This window comes from Sus scrofa, chromosome 4 (assembly GCF_000003025.6).
Source record: "Sus scrofa isolate TJ Tabasco breed Duroc chromosome 4, Sscrofa11.1, whole genome shotgun sequence".
Lineage (NCBI taxonomy): Eukaryota > Metazoa > Chordata > Mammalia > Artiodactyla > Suidae > Sus > Sus scrofa.
In genome coordinates, this window is record NC_010446.5 from 27439333 (window position 1) to 27459861 (window position 20529).

A 20529-nucleotide genomic window follows, 5' to 3' on the forward strand; every position below is an offset into this window, starting at 1 on the left:
ATGTAAAGACAGAAAGTAGAATGATGCTTTACAAGGGCTAAGGGAAGAGAAGCTATTGCTCAATGGGTAGAGGAGTTTCAGTTATACAAGATCTTTTTGTGCATCTCCCTAGAGATGAATGGTGGTTATGGTAGCACAAAACTGCAATTGTATTTAATATCTCTGAAATGTATACTTGAAATGGCTAAGATGGGGAGTTCCTATTGTGGCGCAGTGGAAATAAATCCAGCTAGTATCCATGAGGATGCAGGTTCAATCCCTGGCCTTGCTCAGTGTATCGGGGATCCATGAATTGTGGTATAGGCTGCAGATACAGCTCAGATCCCGCCTTGCTATAGCTGTGGCATAGGCTGGTAGATGTAGCTCTGATTCAACCCCTAGCCTGGGAACTTCCATGTACAATGAGTGTGGCCCTAAAAGCATAGAATGAAATAGTAAAATAAGATAAAATAACCAATATGGTAGATTTTATGTGTATTTTACACAATAAAAAAATCTTTAATATACATTTGAGGGAGAAGGGATGAAGCGATCTGAAAATTCTAGTGATAAAGAGCCAGGAACTCGAGTGACAAAGGAATATCTCTGAAGAAGGTTGGTGCAAAAGGTAATCCTCATATTTATATTATATAAAGCACTTCTAAGATATTGTGCTTATATATTTCCATGTGCACATGGAGAAAAAGAAAGGTTGTAGAAGTGCATTGCTACTTGAAACAGAGCTAAATGCACATGGACTTTGCTAAAAGAAAAAGATCTAGCAAGTAATTAAAAAAAAAAAAGATCATTGCAATTTCACCATTCCATAAAACCTATCTCCTCTCTTCTTGTAGAATAATCATGGGCTTAGAGCTAAAAAGAACAGAAAGACAGTATGAAGACTTAACTTCTGTTAAACCTTACTGAACAGGCGCTGCCTTTGTAATTTTCTTTTTTCTCAAAGGCCTTTGAAATAAGCTTCATTTGGAATAAAGTCCAAAAGCCAACTGGACTAGAAAATATCCACAATGTTCTTGTGATTTTTCATCTCTTTTCTAAGCCAATAGCCAATCATGTCACATAAAACACTATTAAAAGCCACCCAGAGGCAATATTCTGCTGAAATATTCAGTGGTGGCTTAGAAAATCAAATACTTGTGTATTTTAAAGTATTACGTTAATGACCAAAGGGCAATACTCTATCAAACCTTTATTTCTACCCTTAGAATACTTAGGAAACTGTAGATTGGTTACATTCACATTTGTAAAATGCCTTACTATGCAGAGGTCCAGTAACACTCAGTTCAGTCCATTAAAAGGATTCAAAACTCATTAAAATTTCTTTGGAAATGTTCATTTTCAATCATTTGCCTTGTGACAGGGTCCCTAAAAACATGGACTATGAGACCTATAGTAAATTTTACAAATGTGGAAATTTATTTCACTGCTTACAGCTTTAGCTACATGTACTTTATGTATATTTTAGAGCATTTCCTTTTGAGATTTTTCCTTTTGCACAATTCATCCATTCAAAATGACATGCTACTGGGTATAATTTTACTAATATCTATAACTTTCATTTATGTTTTCACTAAAAAGTGAAAACAAAATAATAACAATGGTAATAATGAAAAATAACGATAAATTATTCATCTTATGTTTCAATGTACATATTCTCCATGTACCTCCCCCATACACACACATTAACAAACATTTGTTCCTCTACACAAAGTTAAAAGTTACCAAGAATAAGTTCTTTTAATTATACTTCTTAGAGATATTCAACAAATGTCATTAAGCGACTCCTAATTAAGTAGAGTTTTGTCTTCATTAAAGCTAATACTAGTAAAGGGGTAGTTAAAATGATGCAAAGGAGAGAGGTCCTTTGGAAAAGCAGACACGTAATTAACTTTATATATAATGTTATATATAATAATTAAATATACAGAATGTATGTACATTACATGTACACTTTATATATGTAATATATACTCATCCCTGCCCTACTGAATAAGAGGATAGAACTCCATTGCATCAGAAAAGATGAGTTCCTTAACTCCTGATTTAGAGTTAATATCTTGATTCATTCTAGATATGCTATAAAGCTAGAATTAATAGGAATTAATGGCCACCATTGTTAATGCAGCCATGATTTAACAAGGGTCAGCTTTCTATAGATAAACACTTTTATGTAATTTAATTAGATCAACAATAGACAGGCTTCAAACTTTGAATCATGTTAAAGTGCACAATTAGCTATGTGTACTTTATGTATATTTTTAGAGCATTTCCTTTTGAGATTTTTTGAGGAATTATGCTATCTTTAATGGGATTGACAAAAAGAATTTTAACAGTCATGTATATATCAGTGGTGCAATTATTAAAGATGGAGTTCAAAATTAAACTGGAAATTGACTTATGTGAAGATTTTATGCTGAGCAGGTCCACTAATCAGACTCCATGGAGCATTTATTACATTAATACATTTTGAATTAAGAAGACTTCTAAAAAATGACATTTTTCCCCTCAGCTTTTAGCCCATTTTTCTTAGTTCATCAACCTTGTTCTTGACATGGTCACTAACATCATAATACTATATAATGCTACATAAGTTTTGCATTATTTAATGCAAGTAGAAATAATATTTGAAGTATGTTTTCAAATATAAGAAAACTTTCAGTGGCTCCTGCAGTCAAGTGAATAAGAACACTCAGGCCGGGAGTTCCCATCGTGGCTCAGTAGTTAACGAATGCAACTAGTATCCATGAGGACGCAGGTTCGATCCCTGGCCTTGTTCAGTGGGTTAAGGATCTGGGCATTGCTATGAGCTGTGGTATAGGTTGCAGGTGCTGCTCAGATTGCACATTACTGTGGCATAGACCAGCAGCTGTAGCTCTGATTCAACCCCTAGCCTGAGAATCTCCATATGCCATGGGTACAGCCCTAAAAAGACTAAAGACAAAAAAACAAAACAGCCATTGTCAAAAAGTCTACAGACAATAAGTGCTGGAGAGGGTGTGGAGAAAAAGGAACCCATTACACTGTTGGTGGGAATGTAAATTGGTGCAACCACTGTGCAAAACAGTATGGATATTTCTCAAAAAAACTAAAAATAGAATTACCATTTGACCCAGTAATCCCACTCCCAGGCATCTATCCACAGAAAAACCATGACTCAAAAAGACACATGTACTCCAATGTTCACTATAGCACTATATACAATAGCCAAAATATGGAAACAACCTAAATGTCCATCGACAGAGGAGTGGATAAAGATGTGGTACATACATACAATGGAATATTACTCAGCCATTAAAAGGAAGGAAATAACATTTGCAGCAACAAGGATGGACCTAGAAATTATCATGCTAAGTGAAGTTAGATGGTGAGACACCAACATCAAATGCTATCACTAATGTGGAATCTAAAAAAAGGACACAGTGAACTTCTTTGCAGAATAGTCTCTTCAAAGACTCACAGACTTTGAAAAACTTATGGTTTCCAAATGAGACAGGTTGGGGGTTGAGAGGATACACTGAGGGTTTGAGATGGAAATGCTATAAAATTTGGTTGTGATTATTGTTGTACAACTATAAATGTAATAAAATTCATTGAGTAATTAAAAAAAAACACTCAGGACAAAACTGAGATTAAATCTACCTTGTGATTTTTGTGACCTTCTTAATATATCTCAATGAATGCTTGATAAATTTAAGAAACATTAAATTCCAAGCACCTTCCAAGTATTATAGGATTTTAAATCCATTGTTTTTATTTTCAATTAATCCTTTGTTAATACAATGAAGTTATTCTGAGTGAACATACAGGTCAAATATTTGGTTGTATCCAAATACTAAGCAACCTTTTGTTTTATTACAAACAGTACATAAACTTCAATTAATTCAATTAAATATATGTGTTACTGAATTTGTTGGCATAAAACAATTGAATTAAATTTTTGTTTTTTGTATTGAAATTTGTTTGTATACATTTCTATGAGGTCTGTTTCTTTGGGTTGTTGTTGTTGTTGTTGTTTTGCCTAGTAATCATTTTCTTTGTTTAATAAGTGTTTCCTGCTTTTTCTTCGGGGATCTACCTGGCTGAAAATCTAAGTTCACGCCATTTGAATAAAGCTGACCTTAAACCTATCTCACAAAAACAGAAATATAGATCAATGGAACAGGATAGAAAGCCCAGGAAAAAACTTAAGCACCTATGGTCAACTACTCTATGACAAAGGAGGCAAGAACATACAGTAGAAGAAAGATAAATAAATAAATGGTGCTGGGAAAACTAGACAGCCTCATGTAAAATAATGAAATTAGAGCGCTCTCTAACACCATACACAAAAATAAACTCAAAATGTATTAAAGACCTAAATATAAGGCCAGATACTATAAATCTCCTAGAGGAAAACATAGGCAGAATGCTCTTTGACATAAATCACAGCAACATCTTGTTTGATCCACCTCTTAGAATAAGGTCAATAAAAACAAAAATAAACCAATGAGACCTAATTAAACTCGAAAGCTTTTGCACAGCAAAGGAAACCTTTAAAAAAAATGAAAAGACAACCCACAGAATGGGAGAAAATCTTTGCAAATGATGCAACTGACAAGGGCCTAATCTCCAAAATATACAAACAGCTAGTACAACTCAACAGCAAAAAAAAAAAAAAAAAAAAAAAAAATGCTCCAATTGATAAAAGGGCAGAAGACCTAAATAAACATTTCTCCAAAGACATATGGATGGTCAACAGGCACGTGAAAAAATTCTCAACATTACTAATTACTAGAGAAATGCAAACCAAAACTTCAGTGAGGTACCACCTCACACTGGTCAGAATGGCCATTATTAACAAGTCAACAAATAAATGCCAGAGAGGATTTGGATAAAAGGGAGCCCTCCTTCACTGTTGGTGGAAATGTCAATTGGTGCAACCACTATGGAAAACAATGTGGAGGGCCCTCAGAAAACTAAATATAGAACTACCATATGATCCAGCAATCCTACTCCTGGGCATTTATCCAGACAAAACCTTTATTGAAAAAGATACATGCACCTGTAGTTCACTGCAGCACTGTTCAAAATAGCCAAGGCATGTAAACAACCTAAATGTCCTTTGACAGATGAATGGATTAAGAAGATGTACATATATACAATAGAATACTACTAAGCCATAAAAAAGGACAAAATAATGTCGTTTCAGTAACAGGGATGTAACTAGAGATTCTCATACTAACTGAAGTAAATCAGAAAGAGAAAGACAAATACCATATATCACTTATTTGTGGACCCTAAAATCTGGCACAAATGATCCTGTCTATGAAACAGAAACAGTTAATGGCCAAGGAGAGTAGATTTGTGATTGCCAAGGTGGAGGGGGAAGGGAATGGGATGGATGGGGAGTTTGGGGTTGGTGGATGCACACTGTTACATTTGGAATGTATGGGCAATGGGGCCCTACTGTAAACACAGGGAACTGTGTGTGACTGGTTCACTTTGTTGTACAACAAAATATGAAGAAACATTGCAAATTAACTATACTTTAATTAAAAAATATTTTAAAAATCTATCTCCAAGAATGTTATGTGGCCCAGGATTAATCAGTATGAGCATTTGTAGCTCTGGCAGAATTCATTCCAAGTACAGATGTGTGACCCAAGTTGGTATAATAAGGATTCATATGGATCATTTATTAGAACTCTGAGGAAAAAAACAATTCTTATCCTGGTGTTGTTAAGGTAGGAGAATGGGTGTTTTGGCCTGGAGAAAGTAGTGCTTCTTTTGCCTAAACCTGGTAACTGAGAATAAAGCAGATACTAAGGAAACCAGAGATAAGAGAGAGTGATGGGTTCTCAGTGACCTGGATCCAGCCTACCTGAAGTGAAGTGTGGTGGATGGTAGATACTTTCTTAGTGTCTTTTTCACCTGTCCCCCCTTGGGTTACAGCATGTCATTTTGTGGAATTGACTCCAGACCCAATTCGAAGAATAGGTCTTAATCACCCCATCCCACTAACCTTAATCATACTCTGCAGTCATAATGATTAGTTCACAGATGGATATTTAACTCAGGATTTAGTTAGTTGGTAAGTAGCATTTCCTCTGTCCACAGTGACTCAGGATTAGGATTCAGGGTCAAGATTAGCAAAAGGTTATAACTTGGTCCAATAAGATTAAAGCCTAGGAATTTAGATGAAGATTAAGAAAAAAGAAGTTTCCATCATGGCTCAGTGGAAATGAATCTGACTAGTATCTATGAAGACATGAGTTCGATCTCTGGCCTCACTCAGTGGGTTAAGGATCCCACATTGCCATGAGTTGTGGTGTAGGTAGCAGACATGGCTTGGATCTGGCATGGCTGTGGCTGTGGCATTGGCCAGTGGCTACAGCTTTGATTCAACCCCTAGCCTGAGAACCTCCCTATGTCATGTGTGTGGCCCTAAAAAGCCAAAAAAAAAAAAAAAAAAAAAAAGATTGATAGAAAAGAAGTTTCTCTTCCTCTTGGACACTCAGTGTATTTGTGTGAAACTTGGATCTGCTTAAGACATCTAATCACCATGAGGAACCTTAACTTTAGGAAGAAATGGACATATGGAATGTGAAGAAAGAAAATCACAGAGAAGGAAGCCAGACCTCAATTGATCTGTACCTTAAGTCTTCTTACTGATTTTTAAATTAAATGAACTAATGAACTAATAAGTTTATTGAAGAGTTTTCTGTGAGATTTCTCCTAAACATTCACACTTTCCATCTGTTGTTCCTTTGCTTTATTTCAACAATGCCAAGGAATGTCCCTATACGTCTTACCAAGGATGAATATTTCAAAGATTACCTTTTTAATGTAACTTTTCCATGCTACCACCACACTTCATATACGCTTCTATTATTAAAGTCCATATTATATTATTTTGCAATTTGTTAATTAGAAGCTGTTGAATGTAACTGAAAGGACTAACCTAGTCCGTAGATTTGTTTGGGCCACATCACGCTTGCAAACATTCTAAAATTTGAAATGTTTACACCAAATTCTGGATTTTTAGCTTCTCTTGAGACTAAAATGACCTGTTACTACATAGAGAAAATTAGCTATAGCTAAGTAGTATATGATACTTTTGTGGACAAAGAATATAGCCTGCCATATCAGTAAACAAAGGTTGTTTCAGCCATTGGCGGCATTAGCTCCTGCAGCTGCCCCCAAAAATGCATCCTGAGAGGATTCAGGATGGAGAAAATAGGATACTGGCCTGAGACAGTTCAGGTACGTATCAAAGGATCTACTTCAATGAGCCCGGACTCTTGCATCTTTCCATATATAGAAAAGTGCTGAATTCATTGGCCTGAGGTGTTTAGATTTTCTTTAATTAACAGGAATATTTTCATGTTCAAACTATTTTATTTATTTATTTGTTTGTTTATTTATTTATTATTTATTTATTTATTTTTGTGTGTGTGTGCAACTCCTGTATATCCTGGCTCCTCCCTTACCTCCTCAGGACAGTCCTTCAGAGCTCTCAACTTTTAGATTGTGCATTTTTTTCAGTTAGCACTTTGTACTTAGAACCAGAAACTTTTTTGATTAACTACTCTTGTGAAAACTCTCAGTTGTTTCTCACATACCTGACTTACTTCACTCATGTTATCACTTGATTACCATAGATATATGTTTTATTTTATTTTGCTTTACAGGTCTGTCTTCCCACTGTAATTTCTTTTAGGACGGAGACTTTATTTTATCTTCTAACTTTAAAGAGCATTAGTCAAATCCAAAAATCCAGAATCCATGTGAATATAAGTTGTTAATATGAAAGATTTATAATGTAGAGAAATTTTTCTAAAATAATCAAAAGAGATTATTAAAAACAGATCAAGAGTTAGCATATGTGGTTAAATATCATAATTATAAATGTGTGGCTATCTTAATTTTTTATGCTTATTAACCATATGTATACTCAAATGTAAAATTCTTTCATAAAAAATCCTTGAAGAGAATGAGAAGACAAGCCACAAAACTGGAGAAACTATTTGCAAAAGACATACCTGATAAAGGACTGTTATCCAAAATAAACAAAGCATTCTTTCAAAATCAGTAATAAAAAATTAAAAACCTGACTTAAAAGATCTGAAGGGACACCTTACCAAAAAAGATATACAAATGGCAGATAAGTATTTGAAAAGATGCTGTACATCATACATCATCATTATACTGCAAATTAAAACAAAGAGATATCACTGGACACCTATCACAATGGCCAAAATTCAAAACACTAACAACAACAAATACTGGCAAGCATCTGTAATGGAACTCTTATTGCTTATGGAAATGCAAAATTGTACAGCCACTTTGGAAGGCAGTTTGGCAAACTAAACATATTCTTACCATAGGACCCAACAAGCATACTCCTTGATATTTACAAAGGCTTGAAAATATGTCCACAAAGAAACGTGCACACAAATGTTTATAGTAGGTTTATTCATAATTGCCAAAACATCATCTGATGTTCTTCAGCAGATGAGCAGATAAACTGTGGTACATGCAGACAATGAAATATTATTCAGCATTAAAAAAGAACTGAGCTATCCAACCATGAAGAGATATGGAAGAACTTTGAATGTACATTACTAATGAAAGAGGCCAATCATAAAAAGCTACATATGACATGATTCCAACTATATAACATTCTGGAAAGAGCAAAATTATGGTGATGGTGAAAAAAAATCAAGGGTTTGCAGGGAGAGAGGGATCAATAGGTGGAGTATGGAAGAATTTTAGGAAAGTGAAGCTATTTTGTATGGTAATACAGTGATAAATGCATGTCATTACACATCTGTCCAATCCTATAGAATGTGCAACACCAAAAATGAATTCTAATGTAAATTATGGACTTCAGGTGACACTGACTTATGAAAGTAGGTTCATCCATTGCAACAGGTACACAACTCTACTGTGAGGCAAAGATGAGTGGCTGTATGTGTGAGGGGGAGGACAGAGATATATGGGAAATCTCTATACCTTCTTCTCATTTTGAGTGTGAATCTAAACTGCTCTAAAAAATCAGGTCTTTTAATACAAATAGAATCTCTGGTGAAGTCCCTTGTTTTACTACATATAGATGATAAAATTAGGCCTAATGAATACTTCTAGAGAGCTAAAATTTTGCAATATTTTTTCAAATGAAAATATCGTTGCAGAACTAATCCAGATAGAATGTCTGTGACACTCATTAGTCCAGTATTGTAAGACCATGCCTATAGGTCTAGAGACCAGCCTGTGTAATATACAACTTGAATAACTGTATTAAACAACTATTGTAATAGTCCTAGAATGTCTCGGTTGTCAGCTAAACTGGGTAAGTAATTAGTTTGTTGTCAAGAACTCTGAAGGGTCTGAGATTTTACCCTATTTCCAAGTCAATAAGTTTGGATGCTGACAGAAGACAAGACTCCTGGGTCAAAAATGAAGGATGGATTACACAAAGCAATAGCAGTAGCTAGAGTATCAGTCATCCTGAGCTGTTTCCCTAAGTCACAATTCCCACACGGCTATGTGAAATGGGTCAGATGATAGCTACACAGGCAAGTTATGGGAGAAGAACTCCGAGTTTAGAGATCTTGGATATTTTATAATGGTTAATAAGCATATTTACCTTTTGTTCTGGAGGAAAGTATTGTCTTCATTTTATTGGACAGTAAGTATATTTGCCCTCGCTGAGGAAGGAGATATTATCTCTTCTTTCAAGACAGTTTTCTATATAAACATTCTAGAAAAGATAAAATGGAACAAAGAGTAGTCAGTGCCTTGCTTAGAAGATGTGCAGAAATGTTGGAGAAGGATGAAGATAGAAATCTTTCCTGAAACCTGAAATCACTTAAACCCAACTGAAATCACTTGGTTGAAATAAAATTCAATTACTATACCAGTCTAAAAATTAAATTTTAGATTTAATTCTATTTTGTTCTATTTGTTTCTCAGTTTGTTGGGTATTTGTTTTTGTTTTTTTTTATTTACCATATATTTTGACATTTTACTTGTCACTGAAGTATAAACTACATATCCCAGGGTTTGGGAATCATTAATACTCACTTATATTAAACTCCAAGGGCTAAAGGGACGTGACACTAGTTACTATTAGAAATTCAGAACAGCTACATTTGAACAAATGTTTAAGTAGTCACAGGGGTAAAAAATGACTGTGATACAAAATGAATTATTTTTCTTTTATTACCCAATAGTGCAAATAGCCTCAAGGTGAACTGTATGTCTATTTGCAAAAATTAGATCGTAACATATCATTATTTCTCAATAACTTCATTGAAATCTGAGAATCATTTTATTCCTCTCAAACTGAACACATTAGCACTAGAATTTCCTACTAAGTAAAAACTGAAAAGTTTATCACTGATTCCAAATTTGTGCTTCCTTTTTAACAACTTCATTCTGAAAATCATTGCAAAAGAGTATAATTTCAAAAGAAATTGCAAAGAAAAAAACCACCAAAATTGGTTTTATGAACATTTTAGACATTTCAGAGTATCATTATAGCTAATTGCTTAAAAGGTTTTGAGCATTTTAGATGGAATACAACAAACACTAAAATTTTTGAACCATTAACCATATTAGCCATAAGTCATTTTGTCCAAATGAAAACATTTATAACCAGCTTGGAAAAAGCATAAAAAAAAATTGAGCATTTGCAAACAATAGAAGCTCTAACCTCAAAGAGAAATATCAAAAGATAAACAGATAAAATTTTAGTAAAATAAGGTATCATCTTATTTTTTCTATCGGCATGGCTTACTGCTAGTGATAGATATTCTAGATAAAAGAAATCAGTGTCTAAATCAGAAAATGTGACTGTAGAAGGACAACAATATATTTTTCTGATAATAAGACAATATTGAAATCAGGGTCTCTTATGAGTTATTGTAGCAAATGCCATAATGTTGGGATTTTTATTTTTATTCAAATTTAGATAGTTATTAAAGGAAAAACTAAAAAATATAGTGACTATCTCAAGTAATACATAATTTATTTTTAAAATCTTTGAATACATATGAGAAAAGTAAAACTAACAGTGCAATGCTGGTTAATACATATTTTTCTCCTTTCCTGGAGTTTATACTTTTGCACTTCATTATATTAATATGTATATGTGTCTCCAATACCAGACCATAGCTTTTTGAACATGGAGATATCCCATTTTTATGGGGTCAGAATAGCATCACAGAAGAGTATGAACCTAGGGAGATATATCTATCATGAGGACCACTCTAGAGTCTGTCTACTACATAAAATCCCCTGGAAAATGTAATCACCACAAGGATGAAGATAGAAATCTTTCATGAAAACTGAAATCCCTTGAACCCCTGGATTTCACCATGTCAGAATTAGCTTTATCTCTTAACCTTTTTAGTTATGGGAAGAAGCAATGAGTTCAAGAACCAAATTAAACTAATTTAAGTTGGATTTATGGCACTTACAACTGAGAGTGCTGACTAATATAGACAGAAATCACATATGCTAATCACCATTATTTTTTGCTTATTAAATATCAAAAAGTAGTTATCATCTATTGTATGCCATGAGAATTAATCGTGCACAACTCTCCCATGATCCACGCCTAGTAATACTGTGTTATTTAAAATTAGCCATGCTAGGAGTATTTACATCACAGAATTTGGCAAATGCTGCAAACTAGGCCTTTTCCCTCCATCCCCTGAGAGCCAGCTGGTAAACATTTATAAGCACACCACAGGTTATAATTCTTAAAATTATGCCCTCATATTAGACCCTTATGTCCGTATCACCCAGCATGCAGCCTTTGAAAATTAAAGAGCTATTAATAGTGCTAATTTTCTTCATGTCTAAAGATATTTTCCATCATTTTGGCTTTAATTATAAATTATACCTACTCAAATAAACCCTAAAACTAAATTTGATTTGATGGGAAATGTTCAGATTAATTTATTAAGTCTTAATTTTCAGATATCTCTAAGACACTATAGTGAATCAGGCCTTCTGTGTATTTAATACAGAAGTTGTTGGCCTTTCAAATACCAAAGAGACTGACAGCCGTTATCATCAGTATTACTTATCTCATTCTAATAGGCCTCTTCTTAATCAGGCTTTCCTATTACTATATTTTTGGCTCTGCTTATGAATTTTTCTCTATGTCTTTCATACTTTCTCTTCATCTCAAATGCATTCTTTTTATTTCTCTTATTTAGATGTTTTTCTTTTACTCTCTCTGTCTCTCTATGAATTCTCTAAGTCCTTCTACTTTTGCTTCTCTGTTTCTATGTCTATTTCTACCAATGACTTAATTTAATGGTTCTTTTTGCTTAACTCTAGTGATAACCTAAGATACCTGGATCTGAAGTGCTATAATTTCATTGACACTTTATGAATAAAAAATCAGAAAAAAATGTTATCCCAGTATATACAGTTATTTCAGTTGAATTAATTTGAATATTAATTTATTTATCCAAATAAGTATTAAGAACAATTTAAATATAAATTACGTGCCTGCCTCTGTGTTAGGTACAGATAAGTTAAAAACCAATGTGTTCCATCTTTACAGAAGCATAATCCAGATTCATAAATGCACTATTAAAATACAGTCTGGGAACGTGTTCTGTGACATGTACACATGCTACAGAAGCACACAAGAGAAGCACCACTAACCAATCTTAAGTGGTTGTGAAAAGATTTTAAGAGGAACTGCTCCTGTACAAGCTGAAATCTGATAAAGATGGACTGTGAAGAAAAAATTGTCCAATATAAAGAGATGAGCATATGCAAATGCTTTAAGAGAAGATAATGTTTAGAGAGTAAATGCATGTGTGAGACTTCTTAGAGAGATCATAACAGTTTATAGTTAAAGAATAGTGACCTAAAACCTCTTTTTCGTCTTAGTCTTTTCTGTACCATTTACCTGTCCACAGTCAACTCAATAACATAAGAATTGATTTTTCAATTTCTCAATCATTTGATTTAGGTCCCTTGCTTTTTGCTACCACTCTGTATTTACTTTTGAACTATTTTTTCTATCTCTGTCTCTTTGTCTCTCTTCCATAACCATTAACCCTTCTTTCTTGCAGTACTTAATATATCACCACTGCAAGAGAGGGCAATATGACATGATCTGTATTCTAAACTTTGTGTTTCAAATAATCTTGACTTTTTCCATTAACATCTACATGTATATAATTTACCTATGAAAATTCAATTCACCTACATGACATTATGCATTTTTTCTTCAACTGATGCCCTTCACACCATTTGTAAGTTTGCATGGAATTTTCTGGGCACAATAGGATGCCTAGTAAAATCCCACTTTTACTTGGAATATAGAATGCCATATACATGACATGTAGCAATCATGTTCCCCCTTGCTATAGAAGATAAACTGATAGTTGCTGTAATAAGAATAGGCAATGCATACCTGTAGTGGGTGATGTTAGATCACTTTCCCCAAGCAGGTGCCCCCATCTATTCATGGCTATGTATGTTGGCCACTAAGGCTCACAGTTTCCCCTTTCTCCAGAGAATTGCTCGTCATGACACCTAACAGCCAGCGACCAATGACTAACTATCATGGGATTAAAGAAGGCAAGGCCTCTTCTCGGGGTGGCCCAATTTTTGTAGTGCAGTTTTTATTCTAGGGCACAACATTGCTTAATTGTCTTCTCCCATCTTCGCCTTATACTGAAAGCACTTCTCAGTAAATTCCTTCACAAAACCCACTTCCCTAACCTCTGCTTCAAGAGGCTCTGGCCTAAGACAGCACCCACACATTGTGTCAGAAGCCTGCAGCAGAAATGTGTAACAATTTGACATGATGAGCTCCTAAATGGTAATGTTGAAAGAGCGCCTGCACAGCTCACAGGCATCAGATGTGTTTCTAAATATACACAGAGAGCTCACAATGTTTTAATAGTATAGGAAGTTTTAAAAAAATAAATACAAATGAGGCTTTTAGTACATCCTAGTTTTGTTTTCTTATACTTTATAGAAAGTCCTGGGACGATGTATTGTGGTGTTACTGTGAGAAATGGATTTTTGTGGCATAATCTATTCCCCTCTTGCAAGCCTTATAAAGTATGACTAAATATTCCAGAACTGCTTTTTAAAGTTCTGTGTAAGGAATTCCCATTGTGGCTCAGTGGGTTAAGGACCCAGCATCTCTCTGAGGATGAGGATTTGATCCCAAGCCTTGCTCTGTGGGTCAAGGATCCAGTGTTGCCTCAAGCTGTGGTGTAGCTGGCATGCAGCTGGGATCCAGTTTTGCTGTGGCTGTGCATAGGCCTCAGCTGCAGCTCCAATTTGACTCTTGGCCCAAGAATTTCCATGTGTTATAGGTACAGTCATAAAAATAAAATAAAACTCTGTGTAAAATCTGGCCACACTGAGATAACTACCTTAACTTTCAGCCACAGGTCTGGATGGCTGGAATGAATGAACTGCCTTAATGTTTGTTTTTGTTTGTTTGTTTTTCTTTTACTTTCTTTTTATAATATGAGCCTAACTCTCCTTTGTAGCCTATTAAGGCATCCCAAACCCTGACTCCATAAGATAATCTTATATTTCTGCTAACAATCACATGAGCTTGGAAATGGATCCTTCCCTATCAGAGCTTCAGATGAGACTGCAGTCCTGCACAATATCATAATCGCAGCCTTCTAAGATCCCAAAGAAAAGGACCCAGCTAAGCTATGCGCAAACTTCTGACCCATGGAAACTATGAGATTTTTTTTTTAATGTGTTGTTTTAAGCCCATGACATTTGTGGTAATACTGTTATACAGCAAGTAGTTAACTAATGTATCTTTCCACGTAGAATTAAAAAATCTAGACTTACCCTCTCTCTTTGCAATTCTGAATGAAGAGAATACCTCTTTCCAATTATTCCCAACAAAATTCCTCAGGCTAGATTTAATCAAGTGCCCTTTGTTGAACTAATCACTTTGAACTTTGACTTATAAAGTCTGAACCATGTATCAAAGCCAAGAGCTAAAAGTACTAATAATATTGGAGGGTCATTTCCTGAAAGGAAAAGAGGAATTGTGATATCAGAAGAAGGAATTCTTACCAGAAAGACAGATGTCCACCACTGCAGAATGATATCACAGATCCTACTCTCTAATCAAAAGCAGCCCAGATTAGCGTGACAATTGGATGTGGCGGGTATATCTAACTTATATTTTTAAAATAATCAAAGGTAAATAGTTTAAGGGTTATAATAACCAAAAAACTGAACTCTTTGAGAGTGCTCATTGGCATGTGACTATGAAATATTTAAATATAATCAAAGATGAGAGAGAAAATTTCAAATTAAAAAAATGTAAAATAAATAAATAAATAATTTTAAAATGTCAATTATAAAGATACTAACTAGATCATTAAATCTAAGATAATGACTGAGAAGCAAAGATATTCATGTCACAGGTATTTTGTCTGGTTTTACTTTCTGTGTTGGTATTTTCTCTGGGTTTTACTTTCTAGAGCATTCACAAATAAGGATGAAGTTTCTGATACTCTGATTTTTTATTAATAGAGAGTTTTATAGTGCTCATAGAAAAAGCACAGGCTACCACTACAATCTCTTTCTCATGAATCATATCCAAAGATCCAAGTTTGTGATGATTTATAACTATGGATAGAGATGGTTATTTGAGCTATCCATATGTTCTTGGAAGATATTTTTTAAGTTTCCAGCTATCTGATGTTTTCTCCTAGAACTAAAGAAAAACATGTCTTTAGAGGAACAAGATAAGACTATGACTGGACATAGAATGCTCATTCTAAATATACTGTGTCACTCACATCATGGCTGATTCAGAGCCCTTCAAAGGAGCCAAGAGGCAAGAACAATACCTAGTTCATTTGTATTTTCTATTTGCAAGCAATAACAGGAAAAATTCAACTGGAAAATCCCTCCTCATTATAGAAAATCAAACTGATTTGGGAAACTTTTAAATACATACTTCAGTGGCAAATTTTTCCTCTTCATTAAGGAACTAATGTTTATGTCCATATGGCTTCATTTATCACGTTATAAAATGTTACCTTGCCATTATGTGTAGGAGCGATAAGTGTATTACAGACTCTTAAGGAGTTATAACCCCCAATATTTGAGGACAAGCTTAGAAAATATCATCACTGAAAGGAAAGCTATTAAGTAGATTTAACAAGACAAAGTATGTAATCTAAGAAATAGGCTGAGTGAGATTCAAACATCTCTTAAATGTCATTGAGTTATTTGATGTGAAATGAATCCCATGATACCACCCAAAAGACAAATAGTTTCTACAAAAGGAGATGATTTACTTCATTAATGTGAGACTAGGGCAGTATTTCATGTAAAGGCTGAAAAGAAGGGAGCACTTGAATTAGGCTTTGTTTCGTATAGTCCGGAATATAAATTGTATAACTGATCAACATGAATTAAAAACAGTGGAAACATAGAAGTATAATAGAAGAAAGAGTCAAACTTACCCATTTGCTAAAAATCTCAAAAAAGTCTGATTATATCACTGGATCTGAGATAATAATAGAATAACCAAGATCTGTATGGCATAACTATATTCTCTGGATATGTATGTTGCAGAGACAGATATACTAAATATCCTTAAAGACTATTCTATCCCTTTTCTCTGATTATCTGGTCCTCAAGCCAATTTTGCTGGCCCAAGAAAAACAATCAAAAATTAACTGAACATATTATATTAAGTAGAGTTTTCTACTGACCTGAACATGCTGACTTCCAAAATATAAGGACCTGACCTTGAGCCTAGAGTCTCCCTCTAGGCTCAAGATTCAGATATAAGCCCCAATGAGAGAGGCTGCTGTTACTTTTTCTCTTGGCCTCTTTACCATATGTTTCTTAATTACAGATTATGAGTATGAAGGTTTAAGTACTTTAAACACAATTTCGAAAAACTTATTTCTACAGCTCCAATGTTACAGTGGTTTTTTTATGCAATAATAGTCCCAAACTGTACTAATTGGACATTTACTGCAAAGAAGACCAATTCATATGAGTATAACAGAAGCAAATGAGATCCTGCTGTATAGAACTGGGAACTATATCTAGTCACTTGTGACAGAGCATGATGGAGCATAATGTGAGAAAAAGAATGTATATATACATGTGTGTGACTGAATCACTTTGCCGTACAATAGAAAATTGACAGAACATTGTAAACCAACTATAAGAGAAAAAAATAAAATTCATTATAAAGAATTATAGCACTACAGAAAAGTAACAAATTTTTAAATTAACATATTAAAATGGAGGTAAGCCCCATCATACATTCTTAGGTTTTGATGAATATATTTAATCAACTCTTATACAGATTGCATTATTTTACCAAAGTTTGCTCTAGACCAATAAATTGTCAATATTGCCAATAAATCTCAGAATAGCAATGACTCTTTCTAGCTTTGACACTCTTTAACCTGATCATTAATAGACCATAATTTGATGTTAACTTAGCAAAGTTATTTTATTTAAGCCGCATTCAGTTTTACCAGCCCCATGATCATAATGCTAATGAAAAATTGTGCTGGTGAGCTTCCTAAGTAAGATTTATGAGAAATGTTCTTGCATCTAGGAAATGATATCCAATTATAACATAGAAGTTATGGTTATCCACTTCTTCCCTAATTAAACTGTGAGAGAAAAGAAAACTATATTTGTATCTTTCTTATTTGTTTGATGATTCACTTTTATAATCCAACTTCCAAGTTCAAGACATCAGGACACTTTGTTTCTAACCACAGATGGGGAGCAGTCAAATCTTTTTAAACTATAAAAACAGGCATAGAATTGTGTGAAAAAAGTTGGTTAGCTAGAAGCCAGAAGAATTAAGGCCTGCCTAACAATACCCAAAGTCAGAGGAATTCTGATTTAAAGCAACAAAAACTGGGGGTCAGGAACCAAGAAATGTAAAAAGTTCACAAATGCAAGTTGGAACTAAGTTTGGCAAGTGGAGCAGGGAGAGGAATCAATGGAAAAATCCATTTATGTAACGTGACATGAAGGGCCCACAAGGCAGGAGTCCATAAGCAAGTTATTAAATTTTTCTTAATCTAAATTTCTTCGTGTTAAAAGTACAAGTGATAGCTACCTTATAAAGACAAAATGTTGCAAAAATTAACTTGAAAAATAAACATAAAACATTTAGTTGTGTCTAGCACATAAAATGTCTGGTAAATAGGGGTCATTGATAAAAGGACTACTCATTTTAACTAAATCCTAAAGGCAAAATATCTAAGTGATTTCAGTTCACATCTATGAAGGGATCAATTGACTTTCAGTTAAGAACCAGAAAAACCTTCAAAAACAGCTGGAGTGGGAAAATAAAGAGTTTGAAAATCAGGGTCATAGGGTCCTGGATAGGAACCAAAAGCAAATTTGAGGCACTGTGGAGGATGGACCCTTGCTGACACTGAAAACAGTATTAGTTAATAATTCTGCAGAGCTAAAATGTATGAGCTTGATACTGCCAGTTTTCTGTTAATGTCAACATCTACAGATAGTGCAATTGTAAAGCTCGACCTGGCCTTCTGTGTTGCTACAGGAATGCACTAGGGGTAATACTTCAGTTGGTTTAATGAGGACTTTCTATAGGCTTTTTAATTTAATTTCCTAACTCTCTACTGCTAAATATATTCTTGGGAGATACATTTATTTGATATTCTAATGGATCATTCAAGAAAATATCATTCAGGAGTTCCTGTCGTGGCTCAGCAGTTAAAGAATCCAACTAGGAACCATGAGGTTGTGGGTTCGATCCCTGGCCTCACTCAGTGGGTTAAGGATTCCAGCGTTGCCGTGAGCTGTGGTGTGGGTTGCAGATGCAGCTTGGATCTGGCATTGCTATGGCTGTGGTGTTGGCCAGCGGCTATGGCTCCGATTAGACCCCTAGCCTGGGAACCTCCATATGCCATGGGCACAGCCCTATAAAGCAAAAAAAAAAAAAGAAAAGAAAAAGGAAGAAAATATCATTCAGCTAAGCGTATGTACATAAAATATAAAAGAGCATTATAGAATTTCAGATTGAGTTCTGAGATCTGTAGAAGGGCCTTTCACTAGCGTCTTCATAAACTTTTTTTTAAGAGTGATGCTGAGATTCAGTTTGTGAAAAAGTCCTGTTATAGTGTTCAAATATTATTGTAGAAATATGAATGTGAAACCCATTCATTTTCATCACTTAGTAAACATTTATTGAGCATCTGCTACATGCAACATTAGTGGGACCTATGGAGAATTATCAAGTAGATATGGTGTTTCTAGAAACACAAAGCACTTTTTCTGTTTATTCATGTCCTTGATTATTTCTACAAGCCACATCCAAGCTGTTGGTCTTCTGCTTGCCCTATTCATCAATCATTGATCTACTTTGTGTAGGTGATGATAAAAATAGAAAAATGACAAATTGAGTAAAACTTAAAACTATGAAAATATCATTTAAGTATGGGTCTACAAGAACAAAATAATAGTGATAGTTTGTCATATTTGGATCACAGAGTGTTTTCACTGAAGTGGATGAAGACCTAAGAGTATGACTCTGTTACAAGAAACCAAAATGCAGTTCCTTATATGCAAGCTCCCACTCCTCACTAGTTATATCTGTTACCCAAGCCTGCAGTTATCCTTCGACAGGCAGAACAGAGAAAACCCTAGATTGTAACCTTCTTTTATGCATATTCAAAGTACTAGTCATGAATAAAGATATTGCCAAATACAATTTAACCTTCGGAGTCATATGAGTTAATATTGATTATTTCTCATTATTTGATAATCTAGAAATATCCTTGAATTTCCAGCTTTTGTAAACATTTACAAATCTTTTAATTTAGTATCCATGATAATTTATTTGAACTACCAGGATATTAAAAAAGGATCATCAGATATTTGCATTACCTATTACCTAAGTGAAATTTATCCCCAAAGGCAATTATATTCTAATTGATATCCTAATATGTATGATAATTACAAAGTTAAAAAATAATTTCTATATAATCTATAAACTAATTTTACACATGAAAAGAATAGATTTTAGGGAATATTTTAGCTCCTCATAGAATGATATATTCATACTTTTGAATTTGTCTCTCTCCATTTCTTATTTTTTCAAAAAAGAAATAAAAAAAATCACATGATCAAAGTCCATTTCTCAGTCACCTAAGGGCTCACATTACTGATTTCTAACCTCATCAAATTTCAATAAGTACCATTTTGACCATCCCAAACACTGTGTGCTTGGGGCAAACACTCTTTCACATTCTGGTTGTTAGAATAATGGCCCACTGCTCTTTGGGGGAAGCACATGTTCTCCAAGAGTACTAATGCAGTGGGACACAGCAGACTGCTTAGAGGATGGCCAAGGATTATACCCAATTTGATAGCACATATGGAAATTATGGCATATTTTTCAGCCATAATTTCCATATGTCAGATGCCTTTTGGAAACCATGTTTATCAAGTGGCTTATAGATAGAAGGAAGGAGACCAAACTTAGGGGCTGAAACTTCTCAGGGC

General features: G+C 34.3%; 1 long non-coding RNA gene across 1 annotated transcript in view; it reads right to left on the reverse strand.

Moving 5' to 3' along the window:
- Window positions 1-20529, reverse strand: part of LOC106509999 — an 84309-nt gene that overhangs the window by 40611 nt on the left and 23169 nt on the right. Inside the window, exon 2 of the long non-coding RNA XR_002343155.1 lies at window positions 9629-9742. This is a non-coding gene — a long non-coding RNA (uncharacterized LOC106509999). The remainder of the gene's footprint in view (window positions 1-9628; window positions 9743-20529) is intronic.